Source organism: Podarcis liolepis (assembly GCF_965112155.1).
Source record: "Podarcis liolepis genome assembly, chromosome: 4".
Lineage (NCBI taxonomy): Eukaryota > Metazoa > Chordata > Lepidosauria > Squamata > Lacertidae > Podarcis > Podarcis liolepis.
In genome coordinates this window covers 50154234-50180935 of record NC_139558.1, presented here as the reverse complement: position 1 = coordinate 50180935, position 26702 = coordinate 50154234, and the positions used below count along the sequence as shown (strand labels likewise).

Sequence of the window (26702 nt, the reverse complement as noted above, 5' to 3'; positions counted from 1 at the left end):
GGTTTGGGGCTCTAAATTTATATATCAAAGTTCCTGTTAAAAATTCAAGCAGTTGAATATTCTATTCATACTAACTTGGAAGTAATGGAACCCAAATTTAGACATTCTTGTGTTAGAAAGAAATATCTAAAAGGGTCAGGAAAGGAGGAGGAAACGGATGGCAAATGTTGATGACCTAGGTACTAATCAGACCATGTGAATGCCTCTCCCCTCACATATTAACTGATCATAACTATCCAGCAATATGCAGTAGTAGATAAAGTCATGCTCTTTCATCTTTGTTCAAAGTATGCATTAGCTTGACTCTTTTAAATTTGTAAGCTTCAGATCATGGTTTAGGTGCTAATCTAAATAATGGTTAGAGGAGAGCCTAGTGTGGATCTGGTATCTGAATTTAATGTAAGTATATACATGAAGATTGTTGTGTGGGAAAGGCAGGAAAGCTGTTATATTCTCTAACCTTCCCTTCTATTTTTGCATTTTTCTGCAATGTAACAGTTGTCACAGGACTTAAATACCTGTGTGATTTTGTTGTTGTTGCATAGATTATTTTTTCTTGGGTCCTGAATGATACAATCACCTATTCTTGATTATAACAAATGTTAAAATTCTAAGCCAGGTGGGATTCTTTTTCAAGTCTGAAAGAAATGAAAGTACGTCCTAATTCACACTGTTACTGTTTGCTTATATTGATTACAGAAAATCTGCACATTCGACATGTCGGTATATTGTTTTTGTGAATGTTTTAGATACCAAATGAGAGTTTAGTGCCATGTTACACACATTCTACAACATTTCTGTTTTTCTCGCATGTAAAATAAATGTACTATTAAACGGTGTGAGCATACTCGTGTAGCATAAGGCAGCAGTGTACAGGGCACTTAAATTCCTGTAACTGGCATCTCAGACAGTTTATAGTCTTTTTAGCCTCAGTAACTCTTGCAGTGGGACGCGGGTGGCGCTGTGGGTAAAACCAGCTCCTGCCCACCTAGCAGTTCGAAAGCACTCTTAAGTGCAAGTAGATAAATAGGTACCGCTTTATAGCGGGAAGGTAAACGGCGTTTCCGTGTGCTGCGCTAGTGCTGGCTCGCCAGCTGCAGCTTCGTCACGCTGGCCACGTGACCCGGAAGTGTCTCCGGACGGCGCCGGCTCACGGCCTCTAGAGCGAGATGAGCACGCAACCCTAGAGTCGGGCCAGGCCCGTTCGGGCAGGGGTACCTTTACCTTTAACTCTTGCAGTGCCATCTTTCTCTTTCTCTATGGCCCATACGCTACTTCAGCACTGCATGAAGTGATAACTTTCCTATCCATCCCCAGCTGCATTATGAAGCACAACTCATTGCATGACTTGGCACCATCATGTGGTGCGTTTCCCTGCGTCTGAGCAACATCACTGGCAACTGGAGGCAAGGTAACTTACCTGTGCAGAGCATCCTCTGAGGAAAGAAGGAGAGAGGAAGTGAATCTTGCCCCATGACTGAGGCAGTGCTGGGATCAGTTCCCGCACCTTTTAATAACATTTAAAAGCAGAAATCGAGCAGGTGAAAACTTCTTAATATTATCTTCATGCCATCAAAAAGCATCACCTGTTTCATTTCTGTTGCCAGGCCCCGCTTGGGGAAAAGGTGGTGATCTTAGGTATATCTGCTGCACAAAATACATGGAAATGCTAGCCCATCAGCCTGATGTAGTGCAATGCAACATGTGTCGGTCATAGTTCAGTGTGGGGGTCCAAACTAGATATGACCACAGTTATGTAAATCTTTATCCTGTGTTCATTAAAAAACAAACAAACAAAGGCAGACTACAAAGTGCTTAAGAAGAGGGATAGAGGGGAATGGTAGAGTAACTTCATCAGTCTTTCTCCTCAAAATTGACACCCCAGCTGCTGTTTTTTCACTGTAGATGAAAAGATGTCTTATTTTCATACAGATGGAAAAGCGTAAGAGTTAGTGTGTAACTTCAGTTTTAAAGGGTGTCAGGAGAATCACCGGTTACTGGTGTAGACCAAGCCAGACCATGGGTCCATCAGCTCTGCTCAGTGTTGTCACTGTCGGCACCTCTCCAGGGAGGGTTTCAGAAAGGGGTCCTTCCTAGGCCTCCCTGGAAGGATTGAATCTGGTCCCTTTTTGAATGCTAACTACATGCTCTACCACTGAGTCATGGTTTCCCCCCATAAACAGAAAGATACACATGACTGCATGCCACATATAGTTTAGGTCTGAGTTGCTCTCCAAAATATGCAGTGAAAATAAGTTCCTGCAGTACAATAGAAAGCTGGCAGTCCTACAGTTTCATCTAGAGGCATCTAGAGCACTATCGTCAATACTGTCGTCTGAATATTTTCACTTCTTTGAAAAAGAATCGTCCCATTGCTGTACAAAACTGTTCTGTACAATTCTTTTTAGAACCTGCTTATAGAGGCTCCACAGCTGATTTAGATCCCTGATTACGTATAGCTTTATGTTGAGTGGGAAGCTTTCATATGTACCCTATTGCAGGCATGAGCCCTGTAAGACGTTGGAAGCAGCAGAGATGGGACAGGGGCGCTGCAGAGGTGGCAGGGCTAGCCAAGGTTGCTGCTCTCCCTCACATGATTTTAATCACATCAAGGAACTGAACACCCAAATAGGGCTTGTGGTGTTCATGTGTGTCCCACAGAGCTTTCCTTGAATGAAGTACACACACAAACACACACACACACACACACACACACGTGTACATAGGATTAATAGCTGTAAACTGTTTATTTTTCTAAGAGATATTCTTTTAAAGTGATAACTGATTAACTAGTTCAAGAAATATAGACTTTTTTTTAGTTTTAGTTTTGATATCCTTGCTAAAAGCTTTGTGATGGTTAGCACACTACATAAACAAAATACAAACATTATCTTTTCCCCCCTCTCTACTCACAGTGGTACTGCATACTTGTGGTCTGACTTTTGCCCAATGCCTCCATGCAAAGCCACAGATTCAGACTGGGTGGCATAAACAAAAATAAGGGTTTTCTGTTTCTGTGTTGACTTGTTTTATAAACTGAGGGCATTACTTTTAAGTAGAACTGTTGTGTGAGGTGTATGCCTTTCTGTAAGTAAATGTCCTCTGTAACCACTCAAGAATATAAAGTGCATCACATCGGCATGCAGAAAAAGTCATGTGAGTATTGAACTCGCCTATATTACTAGAGACGGGAAGACAGGCAAGGAAAAGAGTTCTCTTTCTTTCTTTCATTCATCACTAACTGGATTAGGCTCTCCACCTATAAACATGTTTTTGAAGGGTGAAAACATATTCTCTACCCTTCCTTAACTTACATTTGCAAAAGACCACTCAATGTAAGAAGTCATATACTCACTCTGTTCCTTCTCCCCCACCTCAAGAGAGAGATGAATCTGGAAAATCCTATATATTGTCCCTCACTGGGATACTGAAAGGCTGTCTGATTGCATTTGCTCTCCTTCTCTTTCTAGCTGGAGGTGGGGTGGGGGGCAGGGGAGAGTGGATGGGTTGGGGGTGGAGGACAGAATTTGAGTTCATTAAACCCTACTTCATTCACCCACCTAAGTAAATACAGAAAGGATTGCTGGCTGCGCTTTTTTTTAGCCTCTCTGTCTCTTTCTCTCTATCAAGGAGAGCTAGGTGGGGAGGGCGGGGGGGGGGGAAGCAAGCCATCACAGACACCATGGCACCACTATGTCCATGACCTGTCTACCAGGTACAATTCCATTATGAAAAGTGTGTCTGCCAATTCTTAGTTAGGTACCTAATAATTTATTCTATGTTGCGGGGGGGACGGGACTGTTCTTAGCACACATTGTGAATAAGTAGTTTCTAGTGCCAAGAGATGCCCCGGTGCTGCAATTCTACATCCAGTGATGGTGGCTGTTGCTGGCATAGCACTGCCAGTCTGTAAGGTCAGTGGTAAAGTATCTGCTTCACCTGCAAATCCCTGGCATCTCAAATTGGGCAGGGGAAAAGCTTGTCTGAAATCCTGGAGAGTTTCTGCCTGTCAGTGTAGACAGTACTGATCTAGATCTTACTCCATATAAGGCAGCTTCTGCTGGTTTTGTGTTTATCTGCTTCTGTGTGAACTCTTTGGGTTTGTTTTTGATGCTTGCAGAGTACCATATTGTTCATTACTGATGTCTAAATTTCTGTTTTATCGTGTGTGTGTTTTTATCCTGCCCTTCCTCATATGGTTTCCCCTCATAACAAACCTATGGGGTCAGTTAGACTGACAGATTAGGACCAGCCCAAGTGGAGCTTCGTATTTGGGGGTGGGATGGATTTGGGCATTGCTGCCATTTCTTCTCTCTCTCTCTGTATGTTTGCTATTGCAGTGTCTCATTTGGTCTGAGCACATTCCAACCGGTATTTCAGGACTTTTTCACCCCAGTGGGAGAGATTTTAAGCATGTGCTCAGCTATCCTAGTAAAATCAAGGAGACATCAATATACTGAATTTGGGTTGGATTGTGCCAAGTATGTTTTGGCAAGATCCCCTTTTGTTGCACTATTTGTTGTATTGGTTCTATTCAGTGTAATTTACTGTGGTTTGGATTCTGGAAGTTTGTCTGTGAGGTACAGATGTGAAGTGACCTTGTGTTTTCGCAGGTCTTTCAGTTTTGGTGAGTTTTATGAGAATGAGTTCCCCACTGCTACTAAAGAAATAATTATTTCTCCATTTGAAGCATACAATTTTAATTGCATTACAAATGAAAAACAAGTTGTTATCCTTTCAGACTATTAAAAGCTGTTTTATAACAAACCGCAAAAGTCCCAAGAATCAACTAGAGAAGGGGGGAAAACAAGTCAAAGTCAAAGTGAATGTTTTATTTTTTGTGTACGTCATTCTAAAAGATCATTGATAGAATGATAATTTCATTCCTCTAAGCATTGCAAAATCTGTACTTGCCGTAGTTTGACTTTAAAATCCATTTCAGAGCTGGGCAAATTTCAGACTGCTGTAGGCAGAATGACATTCAGCCCTATAATTTATTCTTCATTACTACAGCGACCAGGCAGAAGGGCATCCCAGTACAGTAAGATATTCTGGAAGCTAAAATGTATTAGTGATAACATTCAATAAGAGGAGGAGGAGAATATAAAAGGGTTGGGCAAACTTCAGTCTTGATAGATCTACCAACGAGAGTCAGGTGCAAAAGGTATACAGTTAGAATTAAAAAACAAGAGTGCCTCTGATCATGTTCTGTTTTCAGTAGGGGGCCTAAACTGAGCTCACAGTTCTTTCACACAAAAGTCAATTCCTGAAAAGTCAATTCATTTCAGCAATCTGATTTAGGTGGGAAAAGTCATATTGTTGTTGTTTTGGTTGAACAGCTGGAAGCCAGAGAACCTTGTCAATCTGCTACAAATCAACCAGAGACCAGTAAATTCTGATCTACCTTCTGTCCATTCCTGTTATAGGGAATCTTGGAAACTGAAAACTATCATTTCTGTTGATAAGCAAAATTCTGACTTCTTAGGATAGACAGTTTGAGAGGAAAGGCAGCAACTATAATTGAGCTGTCTTTGCCACATATTTGATCATCTTTCTGATTCATAGTATTATATTCTCCTTTCCTTCACCCACAGCAAAACAAACTTAACTTGATTCATACCCTTAAAGGGGGGGGGGGACCCTGAATCCCCTGAATTACTCACGTGGTTATGATTAAGTTATTGGCACAGAACCTTGCCCCCTTCAGCTCCTCCTCCTTATACCCTGATGACTCCTCTGTCTCAGTCATTGAATATTTACACAACTTCATTTCAGAACTCTCATTGAGTAGCTTTTTAAAATGGAGGATTAAAAAACAACAGTGTTTCCAAGGAGTTATGATACTTAAGCCTACAGACGTTAAAAAGTGTTAAACACGCAGTATAATGATACAAAGAAAAAAAATATTTCAGTGAGATGAAAGAAGGAATCCTTGTATTTCTCAAGTAATGCAATTCTTCAGTGAATAATCTGCCAATGGTTCTTTCATAATGAAAATCCGTGTGTGTGTGTGTAAAAACATTTTGTGGAGGAAGAAAAACTTTACATCCCATAATGGAAATTTCAAGGTTCCTAACAACATGCATGAAAACAGAAATCTCAGTAAAATAGCATAAAAAACAATAAACAAGAATCTATTTGTTACAGTAAGTAAATCACATAGATAAAAAGGATGCAAGTCAGCTGTGGACTTGCCTGCGCAAATCAGGGTGGGTGGGGAAGACAAAACAAATTCAATTCTTACTGCTTTCATTGGGTTTCCTGTGGGTGGTGGTGGTATTGGTTCTTGTTTTTATTATGTATTTTGTGTTTTTATCTTGTATTTTTATGCTGTGAACTGCCCTGAGATCTGCGGCTGAAGGGTGGAATACACATATTAAAAATGAAATAACATAAAATAATATTTGAAGTGTTAAAATTTTGTTTTAAAGTTTTGAAAGTTGTATTTTGTTTGTATTATCCTTTCTGAGCCACTTTGGGGGGGCCTCCTCTGGCTGAAAGGCAGCATAAAAATAAACTTAAATGTATATACAGTCAAACCTTTGGTTGCGAACGTGATCCGTGCGGGAGACACGTCCACAAACCGCAGCGCCGCTTCTGCGCATGCATGTGATGTCATTTTGTGGTTATGCGCATGCGCGAGCGCTGAAACCCAGAAGTAACCTGTTCCGGCACTTCGAGGTTCGGCACGGTCCACAACCCGAAAACGCGCAACCTGCAGTGTTCATAGCCCGAGGTATGACTGTAACATAATATGAAAGACTAGATAACTCTATAACTACAGCTGCCTGACATGTTGTTCAAAAGCTGTCTATTACTATTGGAAATCCTACTTGGCTTTTGGAAAAGTTCACTATGTGTCTGTTGTCAGCATTGTCTTTTTAAGGTGCATTTTCACAGAAACCTGTTTGGTTTTAGGATGAATGTTGAGATTCTTTGCTTGCTGCAGCCCAGCTGGTGCTGCCCTGTGATGGGGGCTTCTTCATAGCAGTGCCCGGCTTATGGAGTCCACTCCTCTCTGGTGAACTGTATCTGTCCCCCTTATTATTAACATTGAGGCAAAAGCTTAAAACGTTCCTGTTTACCCAAGCATTGTCAAAGGACATTGCTTTTAGCTGTGTAGATACTTGGTTTGTCTGAAACATTTTTCAAATTTTTGGATTGTTTTTATTGCCTTTTCCCCTGATGCCTGTGGGTCATTTGGGAGGAAGGATAATAATAATAATAATCATTATCATCATCATCTGTTCCCGGTGCTAAATGTGGTGTTCTTGTATTTTTTGTAAACATGCAGTAAATAAATATATGATGATACAGATGTACATAGCTCCTACTATAGTCACCCTGATAATGAATCTTAAATAACTTAGTGCTACATTAAGAATATATCAGTTTATCATTTTAGATTTCTGACCTTTTAAATCCAATTCGGTTCATGTGAGAAGTTATAGGTATGTAATACCTATTGATTTGCCGAATGCAGGTTACTACAATTTGGATCGCCTTTTTCTTTTTTTTAAAGTAAAGCCATAGTATTCACAGTAAAGCCACAGTGGACAAGCCCTCCCAGAGGGGTCCCATCAGCCACACAACCTGAAATTTACTGGATGCAAGATGCAGAAAATAGAGGAGGTAGCTTCCCTTTGCAGTTCCTTTACAAAGATATGAAGGAAGAAGAGACTGCGGGAAGAAGTAAAGAGGGCACTTGCTTTTTCTTCTCCCACCCTCCTCACCTTGCAGGTGTTGGGTTCTCCAAAGATGAAAGACAGGTACCAGGTTGTTGTTTTTTAATGGTTCCTAATTGGGTAGGGCTAAGAATTCATAATCACTACAAGAAACAGGAATGTGATACATATTAAGAAACATCTCTCTTAGTACTTTTAAGAACAAGGAAGGAGCCAAACACCTGCAAGGAGTGAGGGAAGCAAAACCCCTTGGGGTTGCATGCAGGCATTTTGTATACAAATTTAGGCAAATATAAACTTCTCTTCTATCTTCCATATATTCGTTGGATGCTGGTCTCTACTTGCAGAGCCCCAGCCCCAGAATGTTATTGAAAATGTAATTCACCTAGGAGGACTTAAGTTTTGAATGTTAATATGTTTCCTGGTTACTCTAGTTATACTTCTTTGCTTGCATAGAGTAAGTCTGTTGTGGCATAAGCTTCCATGGGTCAGATGCATCAAGTAGCCCGACAAATGCATTTTTACCCCATGAAAGCTAATGTCACAGTAAATATGTTAAGTCTTTCTGACCAAAAGTTGGCAAAGCCTTGACATGATAATAAAAATGGAAAGCATTTAGTGCAACATGTTTTAGCAAGATGCCTTCTTCAGAGGCGCTACGAGATAACAAATTATATTTCAGGATACTTAATATAAAAGTACCCACTAACTCAATTTGAACAAAGCACCCACAAGCATAACATGAAAAAATGGAAGTATTTAAAATCAATGTAATTGCATAATATAAGCCTTGAAATGTTTTTGAAAGTTTAAAATATGTTAATAAAAAAATTACTGGTGACTAATAACCAGAGCATGAATCATATAAAATATTTACAAGTTATTCAGCACCAAAAAGGTATATAAAACAGAATGTGTGTTTGTAGTGTGTAAATATTTGGTTTATATATTTACATAAAAAGACAGTCTGTAACGCTGTGCTCACTTAGCTGAATTCAGTGGGGCTCAACTTTGAATAGACCAGTTTTTGCCATCCTGGTACCCTCCAGATGTCTTGGGCTGCAAATCCCATCGGCCCAGTCAGGATTTGTGGTCCAAAACATCTGGAGTACTTCATTTATAGGATGCACTATAGGAGTAAATAAAGGGGGGGGGGAGAGAACAAACAAACAAACAAAATGGTCTGCTCTACCTTGTCGCTACTTGATTAGTAATTTAGTCTATAATCTTAACGCCACTTACTGGGAGAAAGCCCTATTGAATTCAGTAAAACTTCTGAGTTAACATGGTTAGGATTGCATTGTTAATGTTTTGAGCAATTTCCTTGTTTAATAGGGAAACACTTCATGGAGGGGTGGTGATAGGTGCTTCCGCCTGATACTTCTTCCCATTGAGCTCGCTCCTATGCGTGGTACTAATGGATTCTCTGCCCAACTGTTCTCTGTTCCCAACTGCCTGGTGGTTCTATTGCTAAATGCCATTTCAGTCTGTAATAAAACCATGCTGATCCATGATGTGATTGTTGATGAGCATGCAGATCTGATCTGTATCACCAAGACCTGGGTGGGGGAGCTGGGTGGACCAGATCTGACTCAGCTCTGCCTACCCTGGTACTCCATATGACATCAGCCCAGACGGGAGTGGTGGAGGAAAGTGTGAATGTAGTCCATAGGAGTTCACTTCCCATAACCAGGAAACCCATCTCTCTTTGAGCTGTAGTGCCTGCATCTGGTGTTGAGCCAAAGAGACAGGTTAGGGATGCTGTTGGTGCAGAGCTCACCCTGCTGCTCATCCCTGAGGAAACTAGCTGAGGTTGCCTTGGGTGTGGTGTTGGAGGAGCACATAACTGTGGTTTTTTGTGACTTCAACATTCATTCTGAAAATGTGTAAGGTTCTACTCAATAGTTCGTGGCCTCCATGTCAACCATGGCCAGTCTCAAATGGTCATCAGTTCAATTCACATACCAGAACTTACCCTTGATTTAATCTTCATTTCATTTGGGGAGGGGTGTTGTGGAAATAGGGTGTGTGACAATTTCCATAGTCAGTCCATTTCCTGAAGAGGTTTGGATTTAAGTAGTAATTATCCCTTGCAAGGGTGGGGAATCTGTTAGGATGGTCCACTCCTAGAAACAGATAAAATCTGATTGACTGCTTTCTCTCCCCCCCGTGAACACACAGATTATCCTGTTGAGACCCCAGTTTCACTATGGAATGGTGGAATAAGAAGGGCCATTGACATAATTGCCCCGAGTGCCTTGTCTGATACTGTGGAGCCGATTTTGTTCCCTGGCATACTGAGGGGCTATGGTCCATGAAATGGACCAGGCATGGGCTAGAGTGTAAGTGGCATAAATTGTGCTCAGAAGCAGACCAGTTGTGTGTTTGGGCTCATACAGTGGTGCCTCGCAAGACAAAAAGAATTCGTTCCGCGAGTCTTTTCGTCTTGTGATGCTTTTCGTCTTGCGAAGCACGGTCCGTCGCAACTGCGCCTCTTCAAGCGGCTTTAAAAAAAAAGCGCAAGACATTTTCGTCTTACGAAGCAAGCCCATAGGGAAATTCGTCTAGCGAAGCAACGCAAAAACGGAAAACCCTTTCGTCTAGCGAGGCATTCGTCTTGCGGGGCACCACTGTAATTGGTCTTACCACATGATGGTGAGCTCAGTGCTTGAGGAGCTGTCCAGCAGAGTTGTTCCATATGGTCTGAAGGCTGCTTACTCCTGACCAGGGGCGAATCAGGAGAGGCTGTGAAAGTTCTTTATTGGTGTCTGAGCACAGCGATGGTCTGGATGAGGGTCAATAAACTACATGAATCCTGGGGAAATTGAGCTGCGCCAGGTAGATTCCTATTTCTAGGAGATAGGTAGATTGCCTGTTCTGGATGGCGTTGCACACCTTCTGAAGGCACAAGTCTGTAGTTTGGGGGTACTCCTTGCTACATTTGCCACTAGAGACCCAAGTGTCCTCTGTGGCTACAAGTGCCTCTTACCAGCTTTGTCTGGTTTGCCAGCTATAGCTATTCTTGGACAGGGATACCCTGATCATTGTAGCCCTTGAGGTTGGGTTACTGTAGAACACTCTTCCGATAGAGATTCAGCAGAAGCCTTCTGTTTCAGCTTTCAAACACCGGTTGAAAAGTGTTCTATTCGATCATGCTAACGCAGGCAATTAAGAATACATCTTTCCACAGTAGTTATCTGATTTCTGATTTTAAATGTTTATATGATTTTTACTGCATGGCTGTATAGATAATATTTTAAATGAATTAGTGGTGTATAATTTTTTTCTTTAAAAATAGCTAAATCCCCATCCAACCTCATTCTTCCTGATACATGTACCAAAACATTATGTATCATGAGGGAAATGGTTGAGGTTGAGAATGGGCAAGTGTGCAAGTTAAAGAAACCTAGTTTCTCAAAGCACTGGAGATAAAAGATTCTGACGGCTTATCTTGTTCATGTCTATTCAGAGGGAAGACACTTTGCTTACTAGTGTTTTTGTCGAAGTAGATGTACACAGAGTTGGAGCCAGAGTTACCTAAATATTGTGAAGAAAGGAGCTAGGAAAGGGATGGACAAATCTTGATTCTGAGAAAGTCAGATGGGATGGGATGGTGTACTGCACAATGTGATCTTGGTCTTCTGCTCCCTTGACTGTATAACAAGATACAGAGTTTTCTTGGAGCAGGGTGCACACGTAGACATGGTTCTTACTTGGTTGTAAGATAACAATGTACTTGTATCTGAAATATTGATGGGTTGAGTCAGATTTTTATCACAACCAAATATTCGTTTATGACAGTGTGTTATGTCATGCAGCAAATTGCTGATTCCCCCTAGCTTTGCAGCCAGTTCTCTCTGTGACATAGAATCACAGCTGCTGGCCGAGCACTACTGAAGTTGCAGTGAGATGCAGTTCCTTGTTATAGCTGGTGCACGATCCTTATATTTCTGTATTTGGGCCACTAGGGTGTTAATATAGATGGGCTTCAAGATACTCATCTGGAGTGTGATTTATAGAATTCTATTAACACATCAGTTAAGAACATCATATAAGTTGTATCGTTCTTTTGAAGCAAGAGAAGGCTTTAGGTTGCAAAATTCTAATTTGGTTTAGTGTTCCCAAAGAATCTTATTTGGTTGGAAATTCTGTAAAAAGGAGACACGTTTTATAAAAGCAGCACTCCATTAAATAATCTATGTCCTTTTTCTTTGGGATTGTCCACATTTGAGAATTATTTCACCATTAATCCACTCTCACACACCCCCATTCAAATTAGACCATAGTAGTCCACATCTGCATGTATTTAAATTTATATATGAGGAGAAGCTTCGGTCTTTCTTTGCATGTTTAATAAATTCTTCTTGCAAATGCTACTTAGTGTAAAAAGGGGGGCATCCTATTTACTGGATTCTAGCAATCTTGAGACCAAAATTTCACTGTAATCCCTAAATTTCTTGTGTGCCTTGGGCACCTGCCTAATTGTTGTGTTTGTTGCTGTTTACAATTTGCTGGATGAAGTGCTCTTTCCTGTGATAGAGGTTATATGGGTGCAAGACAAAGATGGTTGTTTACATCATTATATATTTATTAAAATGTATAGACTAATGTAAAGTCTAGTGAGGTTAATTTAAGGGGGATTTGTTTGTATTTCTTTGCTTCTTGTTCTACTGTGTTTTTACCTTTTCATTCTGATGTGTTAAGAATTTACCTGGAGTAGTTATTGTAGATGGATTTGTGTATGTGTGTAAAATCTCAGTAAGAAAGTCAGAGCAATGTGTCTTACAAGACAATAGCTCTTTTATGGTGAATATGTTTTAAATAAATACACAGTCCTCAGAACTTGTAAACAGATTCTGTTAAAAGTTGATGTGAGTTCAGTTTCATAAAGATTATCTTTAGAATTGTAAGAAAACACTATTCAAATTTAAATTACCTTGAATTTCTTCTTAAGCGTAATGGATAAGATTTAAAAGAAGCTTTAAAATAACTTTCGAAGCTTTTGTTTGATTTAAAGATGTAGCTTGATATTTATCGGTATATGCTATACAGTGGGTATTACCAAGATCCACCAAGTAGTAACATGCCTTAAATCAATTCCATATCATCATTTATGAAAGGCATTTGCTGGTTTTAATATGAAATGTATTTATTATAAAGCGTTTATTATAAGGGTGTTCTGTCATAATAACTTAAAGTTAAATGCCTTTATTTCCAGAAATTATTTTCCCCAAAAGCAATAAAAAATAAACTGGAAAGGTTAGCCTATAAAAGGATGATGTGTTAAAATATTTTAACAAACAAACAAACATTTTCTTGGCTGTAAAGTATGCCTTGTATATTTCATTCTACTGCAACCATGTGACACAACTAAGTAGTAATGCATCTGTGACACGTCATGGTTGCAGCAAAGTGAAATCACAGATAATATATTTGGAATTTGACAGTCCAGAGTTGGTTGATTGGAAATATATCCTGAAAGATATAAATAGGTGTTTCTCTCGGGGCATTATAATTTTTTCATGCAATTTGTATAAAGCTGAGTTTCAATAGGATCTACAACTAGGTTATTAGACTGGTTCATATGTATGCATTAATTTATTTGCCTTCTAAGTCTGGCTCTTGCTCTAGTCAGGCAGGTACCAACATGGCTGTCTAGAGTGATCCAAGATTGTAATGTGATGTTTGCACACATTATAGCTTATTCAAACAGAATATTTTTCTCTGTGGCATGTTGTGCTCTGGAGATAATTCTGGTGTAAAAAGAAGTTACTCCAGGACAAGCTGTTCTGATTTAGTCTGGGATATCAAATTCCTGCATTGCTATCCCAGGATATGAAAGCACTCCAGAGTAATTTTAATGCATTTTCTGAATATAGCATAAGGCTTTTTGAGTCATACCTATAAGGGGTTATTCTTTCCCCTGCTAAAGAGGGCTGTTGTTCTGTGGGGGCGAGGCAACTTGAGTCATCTCTTATGGTTTGTCCTGGCATATGGTTCGTGCCCATAAATTGGGATTTGCCAACTATAACAGGAGGACGAAACATTACAAGGTACTCCAGTTTTTACAGCAGCTGCGGTAACCATATGATGCTTTTAACCATATGCAAATCTTCAGGTTCAGAACTAAATTACATATCTTATATATTTTGACTTTATTAGAGCAATACTGAAATAGCTATTTTACAGCATCAATGTTTTGTGAAAATTTGGAGTAGCAGTACTGAAAAAGTGATTTCATTCTATTATTGTTTGAGGCTAGTAAATAATAGAATTAAATGCATGGAATGAAATTCAGAGTGGCATGAATTAAGGGTAACTGTTTTTCTAAACATGAGAATATACTTGTCTGTCACCAATCTGCATTTAAAAGAATTGTTCAAGTTGATATTCAGGCTAATATACACACATACATCTAATTACGTTCATGAAGAGTAAATAATGTGGTTTGTGGTGGTGCAAGTTTCTTTCCTTAAGATCATAATGTTGTTAATCGTACCTGATTGCTTGTTTCTATGAAATGGATCAGTTTTAAGTGATCACTAATTAAGTGAAAGCAGGAAAATTGGCAGGGCAGTGGGCAGCATAAATAGGTGTAATGTATTTATAAAACAAGATTTTAGGGGTCCTGACTAATTTTCATGTGTAGTAGACATTGTTCTGAATTTGTGTGTCTGCATGAAGCGAGGGAGTTTCCTGCTTTAAAGCACTTAACAGCAGTCAGCCTGGGCGTTTTCATTTTGTACTCACTGCTTCCCCCTCCCAATGAGTGTCCTTTGTGTAACCCCAACTAATTCAGAAATCTCTCTGCTGTAGTGAGGACTGCCCTGTCATGTGACTGAGGCAACTAGTTGCAGCCTGTGATTGGGCAAGAGCTAATTGGCGGCTGTGTATAAGAACTCCCTGCCTTCGAGTTAGTAGAAGCTTTCCTCGCTCGCATTGCTTAGTTACATGTAGTTTGTAATGATGAGACTAGGCGGTGATTCAGCAACATGTGATAAAGTTTAACACTCATGTGGGCTTGACCAAGCCAAATGGTAGACAATAAAGCCAGCTGCAGCCAATTTGGATTAATGAGCGTCACCTTCGAGTTTGGTAACTGTCACTTTAAGATTGCTTACTATTTTCAGAAGACTGCAGTTAAGAATCTTTGACAGGAACTTGTCTGAGCCTCTTTTCCTTTGTCGTTACCTTGTTTTTATCACAGGAATGGAGTGCTGGTGACTCTTTACTCTGGAACATAACTGTAGGGGGAGAAACTTTCACGCTGCCTTCTGACAAAAGCATTTTGTAATCTGTCTTGTCTAGCTGTAGTGCTGAACGCTTTTTAGTTAACGGAAGCTGTAAAATCTTTTCACCAGGAAGTATTATTTGCTCGGCATGGGTAAGTGAGAAGTGGTGCTACCTACTGCAACAGATAGTCTGTTATTTTGTGTTTAAAATTACCTCCAGATTTTCAGGTTTCTAACTAATAACTGAACTGAAATGGAGAATAGAAATGATTTGTTTAATCTGTTTTGGTGTAGCATGTTTAAAAAAACGTTGAGATGTTTCTGTGGTGATATTTTAGGGAAGAGGCATGCAACTGATTGAAAAGGTAAATGTTTTTAGGATTTTTTTGTGGGGAGGCAGGAAATTGTTAATTGGAAATTGAATAGTATGTTCTCCCTCCGATGCAGAACTATTTTGTACTGCCTGGCTAAATGCATAATAAGCTGTCTTTAGAAATGAAAGAGACTCTAGTTAAACTGCTAGTTTTTCTTTCCACTGACTACTTGCAACATACTTACTGACAGGAAGACATCCTGAAATATCAGTCTGTCATGTTCTAATACAAAAAAGTTAGCACAAATTGGGACCCCATTTCAGTAACAATTATTTTATTTTATTTTTTATAAAGTGGAACTTGTTGAATATGTTGACACTAATGCTGCAGAGAGAAGCAAGTACATAGTACAGGACATAACAAACCTGAAAGAGTGTTCATAAGTTTTGAATGAAGTTTCCAGTATAATAAAAATGTCATGAGCTAACAGAAAAATATTTTTCTCTGTTAGTCATACTTCCTTCAATTAGCTCATTTTCAGATTTTTCTTAGAACATGTTGTGTTGAAACAAATAGAGGAAACAATTACCTTTTAGTCAATAACATTAAGTTTACTTAAATTGCGGGGTGGGAGAATCCAGTTGACTTCTGTGTAGTAATGTCTCACCTTTATTTTTCAGTTTATTTTAATTATACTTTTGAAGGAAATGACTTAATTGAGGCTGGTCTAGGTAAAGACTGTGTAAAATGTTCTGTCTCTAGTCTTAATCAGTTCTTTTCTCTCCCCCCCCCCCCGTTTGTATAGCCAGGGTTAATTGTTTTAGTGATGTTTTCAGTACTCCATTGTTTGAGACACATGGCAAAAGGTAGAAAGGACCTGCTTTTGTCCTATATTTTTCTAACACTTTTCAGAATAGTTCCTTCTTTTTTCCTACTAAATGCTCACAGATAAAGAGTCCTTTCAGTAAAAATATAGATTGCTGTCTAAAAGGTAAAAAATAAGCAGGAAATTCTTAATAAGAGGAGCAAAAAAAAAAAAGGACTTTCAGATAAGCATGCATTTTAACAGCCTTGTTCCCTAGTAAATCAGGAAGAATGAGAACCCCACCTTGGCAATCATTCTTGTTCTAGTTAAGGTGTGTCCAGTGAACACCTGGAAAAGGCTGCTTAAGCAAACTGTTTGGAAGGCTTTACAATGTATTTGCCACTCATAAAAGATAGCATTATAAGTGAAAACTTCCTATGTTAGCAATCTAAGAAACAGGTAATTTTATCCATCCTCCTTCCACATTCTTGCACTTAAAGGAAGCAAGACATGTTGTCACTCAAAATTACCTTATCTTGTTTGATCACTGCACTTTGAAAAGTCTCTTCGTGTGATGTACCTGTTCTGAAGTATTAAAAGTGAAGACAGAGTTAAATGCTCTCCAAAAGTGGTCTTCTCTGATCCCTAATTTTTCTTTGAAGCATTGTATTTCTGTGGTGAATTTCAAATCCCACTTTGACCTCTGATGTAGTTGACAATGAGGAAGACTTAAAATGTGATTTTAATTAATGAACAGCAGTGCTTTCATATTCCGCTTGCCAGGAAGACCCTCTGAAAATCTGGATGCTGGAGAGAATGAGTGAAAAGGAACTTATAAAAGAGCCATTCTTTTAAAAATTGACTGGTTGGTGGTTGCTAGAAAAAGTGCCGCTAGAATTACAGTAATTGTAGTCATAAATAGATTGCCCAGTTTATTTGACCCACATGTGTGTGTTCTGGGAACAGTCGAGAATCTATTATGTGAACAAAGACAGATAACATTATTTGAGTGCTTCTGTGGAAGTTCTGAACTCAAATGTTGTTTGAACCTGTCATCATTCACAAGAGCAATTAGCTCAACCCTCCCTGCCTAATAATAATATGAGTGTTTCAAGCAATATAGATTCTTCTCTTGCATCTTTTCATTGCTGGGGAAACCACTGCAATATAACTTGAAAGGAACTCTTTAGAAAATGAATATAGTTGGTGTATGGTGCTCCTCTTCTACCAATGTCCTTATCATGAGTACCTTCATGTGGATTTGGTGGATTGGGTTGCCAGTTGATTTTGAAAGATTCCTTGGAAATTCAGATTACCTGATCTGCATTTACACCTATATGAATGAAATGGCATAGCAATTTTTCAAAATATTTGGATCAGGGTTTTGAATATCACTTCAAAATATCACATTCTTTTTATATCTGTTTTACAACACACAAAATGCACTATACTGTGTAGGACTGTGGGTGTTTAAAAGACAAAGTTGATGGCTCATTTGTAATCACCAAAGGATCATAAGAACCAATTTATTGTCAATAAATTAACAGGGCAGGCCAAAGTGAGTTATGGCCTTAGCTGTACTAGGGTAGGCGATGGTTGTCTTATCAATAGGCAAAATATCTTATAACAATCAATAAATAGATATAGAGCTCAGAGGTCTACCAGCAATGTCCCTACTTTTCACAATGTCCCTACTTTTCACAATGTCCCTTTTTATGTACACAATGAAAAAAATTAATTAAAAGTTTCTAGCTGTCATCTTCCATAATTCCACGTGCCATTCTAATTAATATACCATATCTATTTTCTGCCCATAAATGTCCCTCCTCCCAACTGTTGGCCATGATTAGTATGAGCAAATTTCCATTTCTTCTTACTGCAGGAGAAATGTAGACCCTATTTAATGTAGACCTCACCTCTGCACTATGATGTACAAAATTAATGGAGCACCAAGCACCTTTGGGAATGCATTCATCTAACATGGTATGGCGGTAGCATACAAAGCAGGTGGAGCAAGCTGTTAGAAGTGGCTACAGACTTGCTGATTCTGTAAGCGAGTCATGTAATCCTAAAGTTGTAAAGTTACTGGTTTAGCAATATATTTTTCATTTTCTGTAAGCTGCTTTAAAGATTTTATTTTTATACAACCTAGTGGTGTATAAATTTTTTGAAACAAAGTATTATAGAATGCATGTTGCAGTAAGGGAAAATGGCTAATGGTTTTGCTTTTCTGAGTTGCGTGACATTTGCAAATTTTGAAACAAGCCACACATTAATCACACATTTATCTTCTTCTTAACTACCTGAGCAGACAGGATCCATCTTCCTTAAGCTTTCTGGGATAGTTCTTTGAAAAGTGATAAATATATAAGTATTGTGGTTGTAGTAGTTCAGCAATTGTCCTTCCTGATTAAATTCTAATAGGTAAAGACTTCACAGTAGTTAAGCATTTCTAATATGGTGCTGGTTGTTCCTTTTTAAAGAATGAGTTATTCTCAAGTGCTGACATAGTCCAAGATAGTTCACTTTCATCCTGTTGATTGAACTGAAATAAAAATAGATGTCATCAGCTGTAAACTAGGCTACAGTCCTATTTACACTTATCTGCCTTGTGCCTTATACAGAATGGGCCTTACTTCTGAGTAAATCCAAACCTAAGATTACAGTCATAAACATGCATCCCTGTAAGTTCTGTCAGAATTCTCTTATTCTATTTTGGTTTAAAAGCACAGGGTTTTTAAGGCTTAATGTTACAATTGTCCAAGTAATTCAGATAATCCTCAAATATGTTAAGGTAGAGTTTTCCATATGGCAAGACCCTCAGATGTATAGTCCTGGCACAGCTGCAGGAACCATTGTGCCCACTTACATTTTTTAGAAGTCGGCAGGCAAAATAACATTCCCTTAAGCACTTTCTGCACTAACTTTGTCGTCTCTCTCTCAAAATCATTCACTGCGATATAGACCCAACAACAACATGTGCAAGGCTAAATATCTTGTGCCCCAATTAAATCAAGTTACCGTACGTCAACTAGATTAATGTTTCTATTTGCTTCTTAAAATTATTTCATTTATGAATCACTTCCTGTGAAGCATCTCATAGTGACCCCCCCCCCCGCAATTCCCTTATAGTCTGAAATGCTTAACCACTTTCCATTATGGCATTGCATTCCCCCACGATGAATGGAACACCATATGCATTATCTTGCCTTTTGCTTTTTACAAGTTTAAAGACAGAGGACAGAGGCTAAGTGATGTGAGGAAATGCATCCTTCAGGACCAAAAAGTGCAAGAAATTCCTTCCTGCTACTTTTAATGAGTGCAGAAGATCTGAGGAGCTACAGCAATTGCCCTGAAGAGGAGAGGAAGTAGGGAACAGCTTCCATGTTCCAGTTAGAATACCGAAGAAAATAATGGTGTTGAAGGAAGCTGTAGTGCAGGGTTGGACTTCGACTCCAAAGAGCACCAACCAGCATGGCCAACTGTAATGGATGGTGGGAGCCATCCCCATAACATTTTGACAACCACAAGATCCCTTTCCCTGCTATAGTCTGGATGGTAGCGAGAGCATTCATGCCCTCGGCCTTTCCAAAGTTAGGTTAGTGACCTGGCATGACAGAAGTCATAATGCCAAAGTTCCACATTAAAAGGTGGGGAATTTTGAGAGAGGCATTGGTGCTGCTGTTTGTCTGTGGGTGGAAAAACAGGGACTACCTATGTGCTTTCTGTTGAAGTTAGGAGTGCGCAAGCTCATTGATTTTACTGGGCTTGCATGTTGATAATTGTGTATTGGTTTTGACTATTAACTATCCTATATCTTACTTAGGATGAGTTCACATGTTACATATTTAGGTCCTGATTCCTAGCTTTGTTGTGCAAGATTGTTGTGCACCTAGCTTTGTTGTGCAAGATTGTTGTGCATCTTGCCTAGCAAGATGTCTCTGTGCTGGTACACTTATAGACCCAGCAAATATCAGTGATGTGTGGATTCTAGGGATCACAGAGTTGGGTAGCAGTAATGCTGCTGTGGCTCAAATAATTCATTTATAGCTCTTGCAGGAAATGCAGATCATAGCACCTTATTTTATCCTGCTAGGAATTGAGAAGCTCTGGTTCTGTGGTGGCAGATTTAGCTCTTAGGTATGCTAGCAGGGGTAAGATGTATGGCAGCATGGAAAAATCGTTTTACTTATTTTGGTATGGTTCTCTCTTTTTATGTCCAGTAAAAGTAACTATACTTGTCTGCAATAACTTTTTGCATAAGATGTATCTCTATTTAAAGAATTCATGATGCATCTGTAACAAGTATCTGCAAAAAGTGTAGTGTGTGCCCCTTAATTATAGGTACTATACAAAGGTATTAAGTAGTAATTCTATTAAAAATATTTGGAATAACTGACTAAACAAATAAACTATCCAGTAAATATAATTTATCAAAACTTACCTGAGCTAGACCTTCCCTAGCCCAGATGTAGTTGTGTTGTTTTCATTAGAGATGTATTAGATATGAGAAAGTTACTCTAATAGCCCATAGGATTCAATCCTAAAGATGTTTATTAAGAATTAAGGCACCCTGGACTTAGTGAAAATTACTTTTGAGTAAGCACACCTTCAGATGGGGTGCTAAAATAACTGTATTACTAGTATTCGCTGCAAGTGAAATGGAATCCATGCTGATGATCCTTTTTAAATGCCAGTTATTTGCTGTACTGTATATTTTATAACCTTTTCTCCAGTGGGAAATACAACAATAATTCAGTGTGTTTCTGGGATCTTTTATTGCCAGATTACATTTTGTACAGTGACAATTATTCTGTATTCCTAATGTCAGTCTCAGTAGCCTCAGGCAAGTGCTAGTCACATATTAAGTTTGACAAGCAAGTTGTGTTGCTTTTAATTTCCTCTGGTTTTCGTGTCATTTTTCCTGAACTGTAATAAGGACAAATTCATCTCAGGATATGTAGCTCTTTGATATGGGGCTATCATACTTTGAAGATGCCTACTAAAGAAGGGGAAAAGAACATTCAATGGGCATTGGTTGTCACTGTGTTTTTAAAACAAAAGCAGTTTAAAGCTGTGTTTCTGCTGGCTTCAAACACAGCCAGGATCTCACTTCTAGCATAGATGTGTGTATAGTTCCACTTTAGAACACTGTTTGAGTTTTAAAGATATTATAGTAGTCTGGCTGTTTATGGCAGTCCCCATTGTCTATCACTTATAGCTGAGTTTTTCAGAAGCTCTTGCACTGCCTGGAAAATAAATTTTAAAAAAATTCTTAAGGATGCAGAAAACACATTATGTTCTACTGAACACGAAAAAAAATATTGGTTTAGACATGGGTTCAATGGGCTTGACAAACAGCACACTTGCTGTATAGTGGTGATTTTTTCAGAGGAATTATTCAGTATAGCTAATACCAAACACGACAGTTGTAAATTGATGCTCAATTAAGACATGAGGGGTGAAGTCAAAAGCTTCACATAAGAAATGAGTTTTTAAGGAAGGTTTACAGAGATGGCACAACATGTGTATTCTGGGAGGATAGTGCAGGTGTGAGGTGCATCAAGGATGAATTCATTTTTAATAGTCCTACATTTATCATTTTACTTTCTAATATTGCTGCTTATATTTGGAATCCAAGATGCTTTACCTTGGGAATGGTTACAGTGTAGGTGTCTCCAGCAGCTTAGTGCTTTTTCATTTTCTGAATCCTCCAAAGACCCATCATGATTCTATCAACATTTCCTTAGATTTGTTCCCATTTTCCTTTCAGGTCTCCCCATCCACTTGTACATAAGCAATGAACTTTTTGCTGCTTTTGAGATTCCCTTTCTGTGTGGCATTCCTGCGAAGATGTCCTTCTTAAGGAACAAGAGATAGGAAGCCTTTGACTCCTCAGATTCTAGTTCCGAAAATACTTGCTATTCTCTCTTTATTTGGAATGCTCAGATCGGCTTGCCTGGAGGTTCTTGGTGGTCTCTACCATAGAAAGGTGGAGCAGACTTCTGTCTTCTTTCTCACATGGGCTGTAATGTAGGCTCTATCCTGAATGTAGGATGTGCTCTTTCTCCTCATTTCTCTCTCTCTCTCTACTTCCTTTGAACATGGTGAATGTGAGGATTGGTAGTTTGAAAGGATCCCCACATGATGATCTGTCTATGTGTGCAAAGCTACCACATTGAAGAGGACTACACCACATACCTGGTTTCTGTGTTTTAATTGACTCTTTACCCTTTCCATTTTTTGATTCTATAGCCCATCTGCCTGCAATTTCTACCGCTTGTGCCTTCAAATAGTGATGTGTTTTTCCTTCTGCAACCTTTTCTGTTTATTTATTATTAGGTGATGTAGCTTTCAGGAGTGGTTTATCGGTGTTTGTGTGTTGTGTATTAGAAGGTACACGTGCAGTTAACTGTGTAATGATAAATCTGGGGTGGCTTGTGTGCAGTTTGGTTTTGCACCGCTTTCAGCCATCTTTCTTGCACTTAAATTTCAGTGGTATGTGTGCCAGTTTTAAGTGGTAAAGTGGGTCTCCTACTTTGACTCCTCACGGTTCCTGTCTGTAACTTTGGCCAAAAATCTCTAAACTGATTACATGTTGAACAGGCATTGTAAAATGAGTCAGTTCCTGTTCTTTTGGCTGGAGCTTCGTTGGGAGTTCTCAAAAATGGTATTTCAGAATGTGGATGTGGTCAGCCGAGTCACTTTCAAAGCATCTTAAAGGAAACCAACATCAACTGTGAAAAGTGAACTTTGTAACGGTACTGGTATACTTTAGAATGCCTTCTCAATCACAAGGTGCACTGCAAGTCTGTCTTGCTTGGGCTAAGCCTTCCATAGTATGAAACAGGTTGCTTCTCAGTCCTAATCATTTCAAAGTTGTTGGCAAAAACAGATAAGAATAAGATAAGAGCCAATGTGGTGTAGTGGTTAGAATGTTGGACTAGGAGCAGGGAGACAAGGGTTCAAATCCCCTAATCAGGGCTGCCAGGACTCCACATTTGGTTCACCATCCCATTCTTGCCAAACCACAGCAACCTGCCCAGACCCTTTCACAGTAGGTGTTGGATTGTATTTACACCTGCAGAAGGTACATTTCCTGCACATAACTAAGAATTTTTTTCTAGTTCCCGGAAAGGAGTCTAAGTGAAAGCAAATAATTAGATGTCAAAGCATACAGCAAATGTACAAATACATTCATATAAGAATGTAAACAGATGTACATTACTCACGAAGAAGCAAAACTTCCTAAGCAGATGGCAGGAAGTAGTTATGATGGCAAAGTTCTTTCTTGGTAAAGTGAATGCTTAGATCCACCAGTGGAAACTACTGCACTCATTCATTGAAGAAAACTTGTTCAAATGTAAGTGGAGATGCCAGCAACAATGACCAAAATGTGATCCCTCAAAACAAGATCCCATTTGCCCTTTCTGGGCTAGCTCTAGTACATTTAAAGAGCCCATTTAATTGCAGCACAGGAGAAGTAGATTTCCTGCATACTGTGAAGTAGTCTCCCTTAAAAGGGAGCACAAGACACCTGAACAAAAACCACCAGATTCCATAGAGAGAGAGATTCCTGTAGCAGGTAAAGGCGCTGTACACTGAGCAGAAACAGTTTTGTTCTGCAGATACCAAAACTTACACTAACTGTGGAGATTGCAGAAGCAGAAGCCATTTGGGTCCTTCTGACCACAGCAGTTCCTTCTCTCCCTTGTCTCTTCCTTTTGTGAACTATCTTCATAGGGAGGCTGAGATGTAGTGCTGTCTTTTAAAATTCCAAGGTTAGAGAGGTGTCCCAGATCCTAACACTAATCTGTGTGCTCACCTGCCAAAAGATGGCTGCTGGTGGATTTGAAGGCAGAGTAAGTTAAGGAGGCCCAGTTTGAAAAGTTTTGAGTACACTGATAATATCCCTTTAGACAAAGCATGCTAAGTTTTACTACAGTTTTACATAAGAGGAATCCAGAGTGCTTTGATTTCCAGTATAATCTATGCTGGTTGCTATAGCCCACACTCTTGCAGGCTGCTATTAGAGTGTGAACTGCTCTTGTGTTCCTATTGGTCAGTGTGTTTGTTAGTGGAGAGCTTGGGAAAATACTAATTCCACACATTGATTCTAACCTCTTTATTACTGCAACTGTGCTGCTGAGCTTGGCTTGAGGAAAGGTTGAAATTGGGACATCACCATTGACTATGAATTCATGTTCTCAAGCCTCTTTGATGCTGCAGCCAACTGTCAACTCAATGTTTTTGCTTCCCCCCTTTATCTCCTTCTACCTTTTATTATTCCTATTCTTGAGTAGTCTTCTTCCTTCTGCTTCATTCACTTCAAATGCCATTTTCCCAGTAATTTCTTTGTAGCTGTTTTTTCAGTCCTTGCAATGCTCCTTCTCTAGCCATCTTCTTTCCTCCTCCATCCCCATACTGTGTGGGCTCGCTGAACTTTCTTACACCTACCAGGTCATCTTTCAGCAAATACTGTTTCTACCATCTTTGAAATTATTAACAGTGTTCGGAAAATTTCACTGCTTGTGCCAAAAGCCTCTACATTGTCTTCTAAATTCAACCCACATATTGAACTCATCCCTTGATACATTCTGCCTCTGTCAGTATCTCTACACCTTTCCACATGCCCCCCACCATGTGTTCTGCTTATGTGGTTAATCTGTTTGAGCTTTCTGTCCTCCATTGTTCCTGTCTTCAGGATTCCTCATTGGCTTGAGCTTCTTTTGTTTTCTATGACTATAGAGAGCAAGCAATACAGATTGGAAATGTTATTCTCCTATTTCTGCATCCCCATATAATTACATGAATTATTATTTTTTCCTTTCATCAATAACTTCCTAGCCATAGAATAATGGGAAGTTAATGAGAATAAGTCTAAACTTTTTTACCATCTGCCTTTGAGGGAAACATTCAACAGGCAGCGAGTGTTTTGTATATTTCAATAAAATACAAAATGTGCATGACTTTTCATCATTTGACTTTGCTTTGCTTAGTGGCCACTAATTTGGGGCCTTGCCATTAATATTGCCTTGCTACTGTACACTCCTTTTTTTACTATATCTCTGGAGACTTTATTGATAGTTTCATGCTAGCAGCCACCAAAATTGATATAGACCCAGTGCTGTGCAGGATGCAGTTGCTGGTAAAAATTTGCTGTAATAACCAGGTCATCTTTTCAGATAACAAATTGAGGATATCCATTCACATAGATGGAAGGGAGTTTTGTCCCTGACCCTGTTCATTCAAGCTCATCATCATTTATTTATATGCTGTCTTTCCACAGTAAACCATGCTCAAGGTGTCTCACAGCATCAAAATGTTTCATGTAAATCAGTAGCTTTTACAGTACATAAAAATCAAATAGTCATATAAGCAATGAACTAATGAAAACATTTCATATTAACAAATATACAATAAAATCAAACAATTCAAGAGTAACCCAGATTAGCATCAAAAACAAACAAACCTTTTGCTGACTCTTCTTTCCTGTGGCTATCTCTTACGGCTTTGATTGGTTACTGTTATGTTTATGAAAATTAATAAAAAATATTTACAAAACCCAGAATGAAATCCAAAATGAAAACTTGCACCAGCAACAATTCCAGAGCAGTAGCTCACCCCAATGGTCTGTAGATATCATGAGCAACAGAAGCACTGGGGGCAGTCAAAGCCCCACGTGGAGATGGGCCAGAGGAGCAAGGAGCCAGTCTTGCTGGACTCACAGTGAGGTATCTCCTATGCATGTACCAGAATGCATGTATGATCTCCAGATGATTGGGAATGCTGAAAAACAGAATCTAATTAGAACTTGAACAAATGTGCATAGGTCATGGTTGGAGCCTACCACCATTATGCAGCTCTCATCATTCTCTTTCCACCTGTGTATGATCATATCCCCAGCTTGTTATTAGAAAAGGGCTCATGTATCACACTAATGAACAGCCTTTATTGACCCCTCCTGTGGAAAACCTAAACATTTAAAAACCCTCAGGTCTCTGGTTGTATTTATTTGACTCTAGTTTTATTAATCATAACTGGAAACCAGTCTCTAGTAACACACAGAGAAGGTCTCCTAGGCAAGCTTTGAGATAAAACTATCTACCTCAAACCTGCACTTTTCCCACAGTTGTATCAAATTTACAGATTTCCTTTTAGCAGTGAGAGGCATTTAGATATTGATATTGCTGTATACTCTAGTCAGCTTTTAAAATGCCTGCGGCAAATGAGGATTACCTTGTCAATATACGTATTCTATTGCCATTGGAAAATTGATAGGCTGAGAGCTAAATATTTATTTAGGTAACCTTAACAAGATTAGAATATTTATCAGCAATCTTCTTAAAAACTGACAGTCTTTATTTATTCAGCTTACAAAATTTTTGGAAGCTGTCGCTTACTGCCTTTATGCATTGGGGTTATTAAGAAATAAACTATTACACAACTTTCCAAAGACATCTGAAGGCTGCCCTGTATCAGGAAGTTTTTTTAATATATGATGTTTTGCTGTGTTATTATGTTGGAAACTGCCTAGAGCAGCTGGGGCAACCCAGTCAGATGAGTGGGGTATAAGTAATAAATTATTATATTACTATTATTCTGAACCCAGGAAGCAGAATGCTAAAGGGAAAAAGGCAGGTGAGGTTGAAAAGGAGGGTAGGGA

The 26702-nt window shown here is 39.0% G+C and overlaps 3 long non-coding RNA genes across 4 annotated transcripts in view; 2 read left to right on the top strand and 1 right to left on the bottom strand.

Moving 5' to 3' along the window:
• LOC310704693 overlaps window positions 1-3457 on the bottom strand; it is a 32723-nt gene extending 29266 nt beyond the window's left edge. For both annotated transcript variants that reach the window (XR_014524956.1, XR_014524957.1), the window contains exons 1-3: window positions 3356-3457; window positions 1421-1507; window positions 519-638 (exon numbers count right to left, since the gene is read on the bottom strand). This is a non-coding gene — a long non-coding RNA (uncharacterized lncRNA). The remainder of the gene's footprint in view (window positions 1-518; window positions 639-1420; window positions 1508-3355) is intronic.
• Window positions 1-26702, top strand: part of LOC310704692 — a 125717-nt gene that overhangs the window by 32886 nt on the left and 66129 nt on the right. The window lies entirely within an intron of this gene.
• Window positions 14142-25559, top strand: LOC310704695. Its single transcript, XR_014524959.1, has 4 exons — window positions 14142-14780; window positions 14893-19322; window positions 19568-19922; window positions 19968-25559. It is a non-coding gene; the product is annotated as an uncharacterized lncRNA (long non-coding RNA).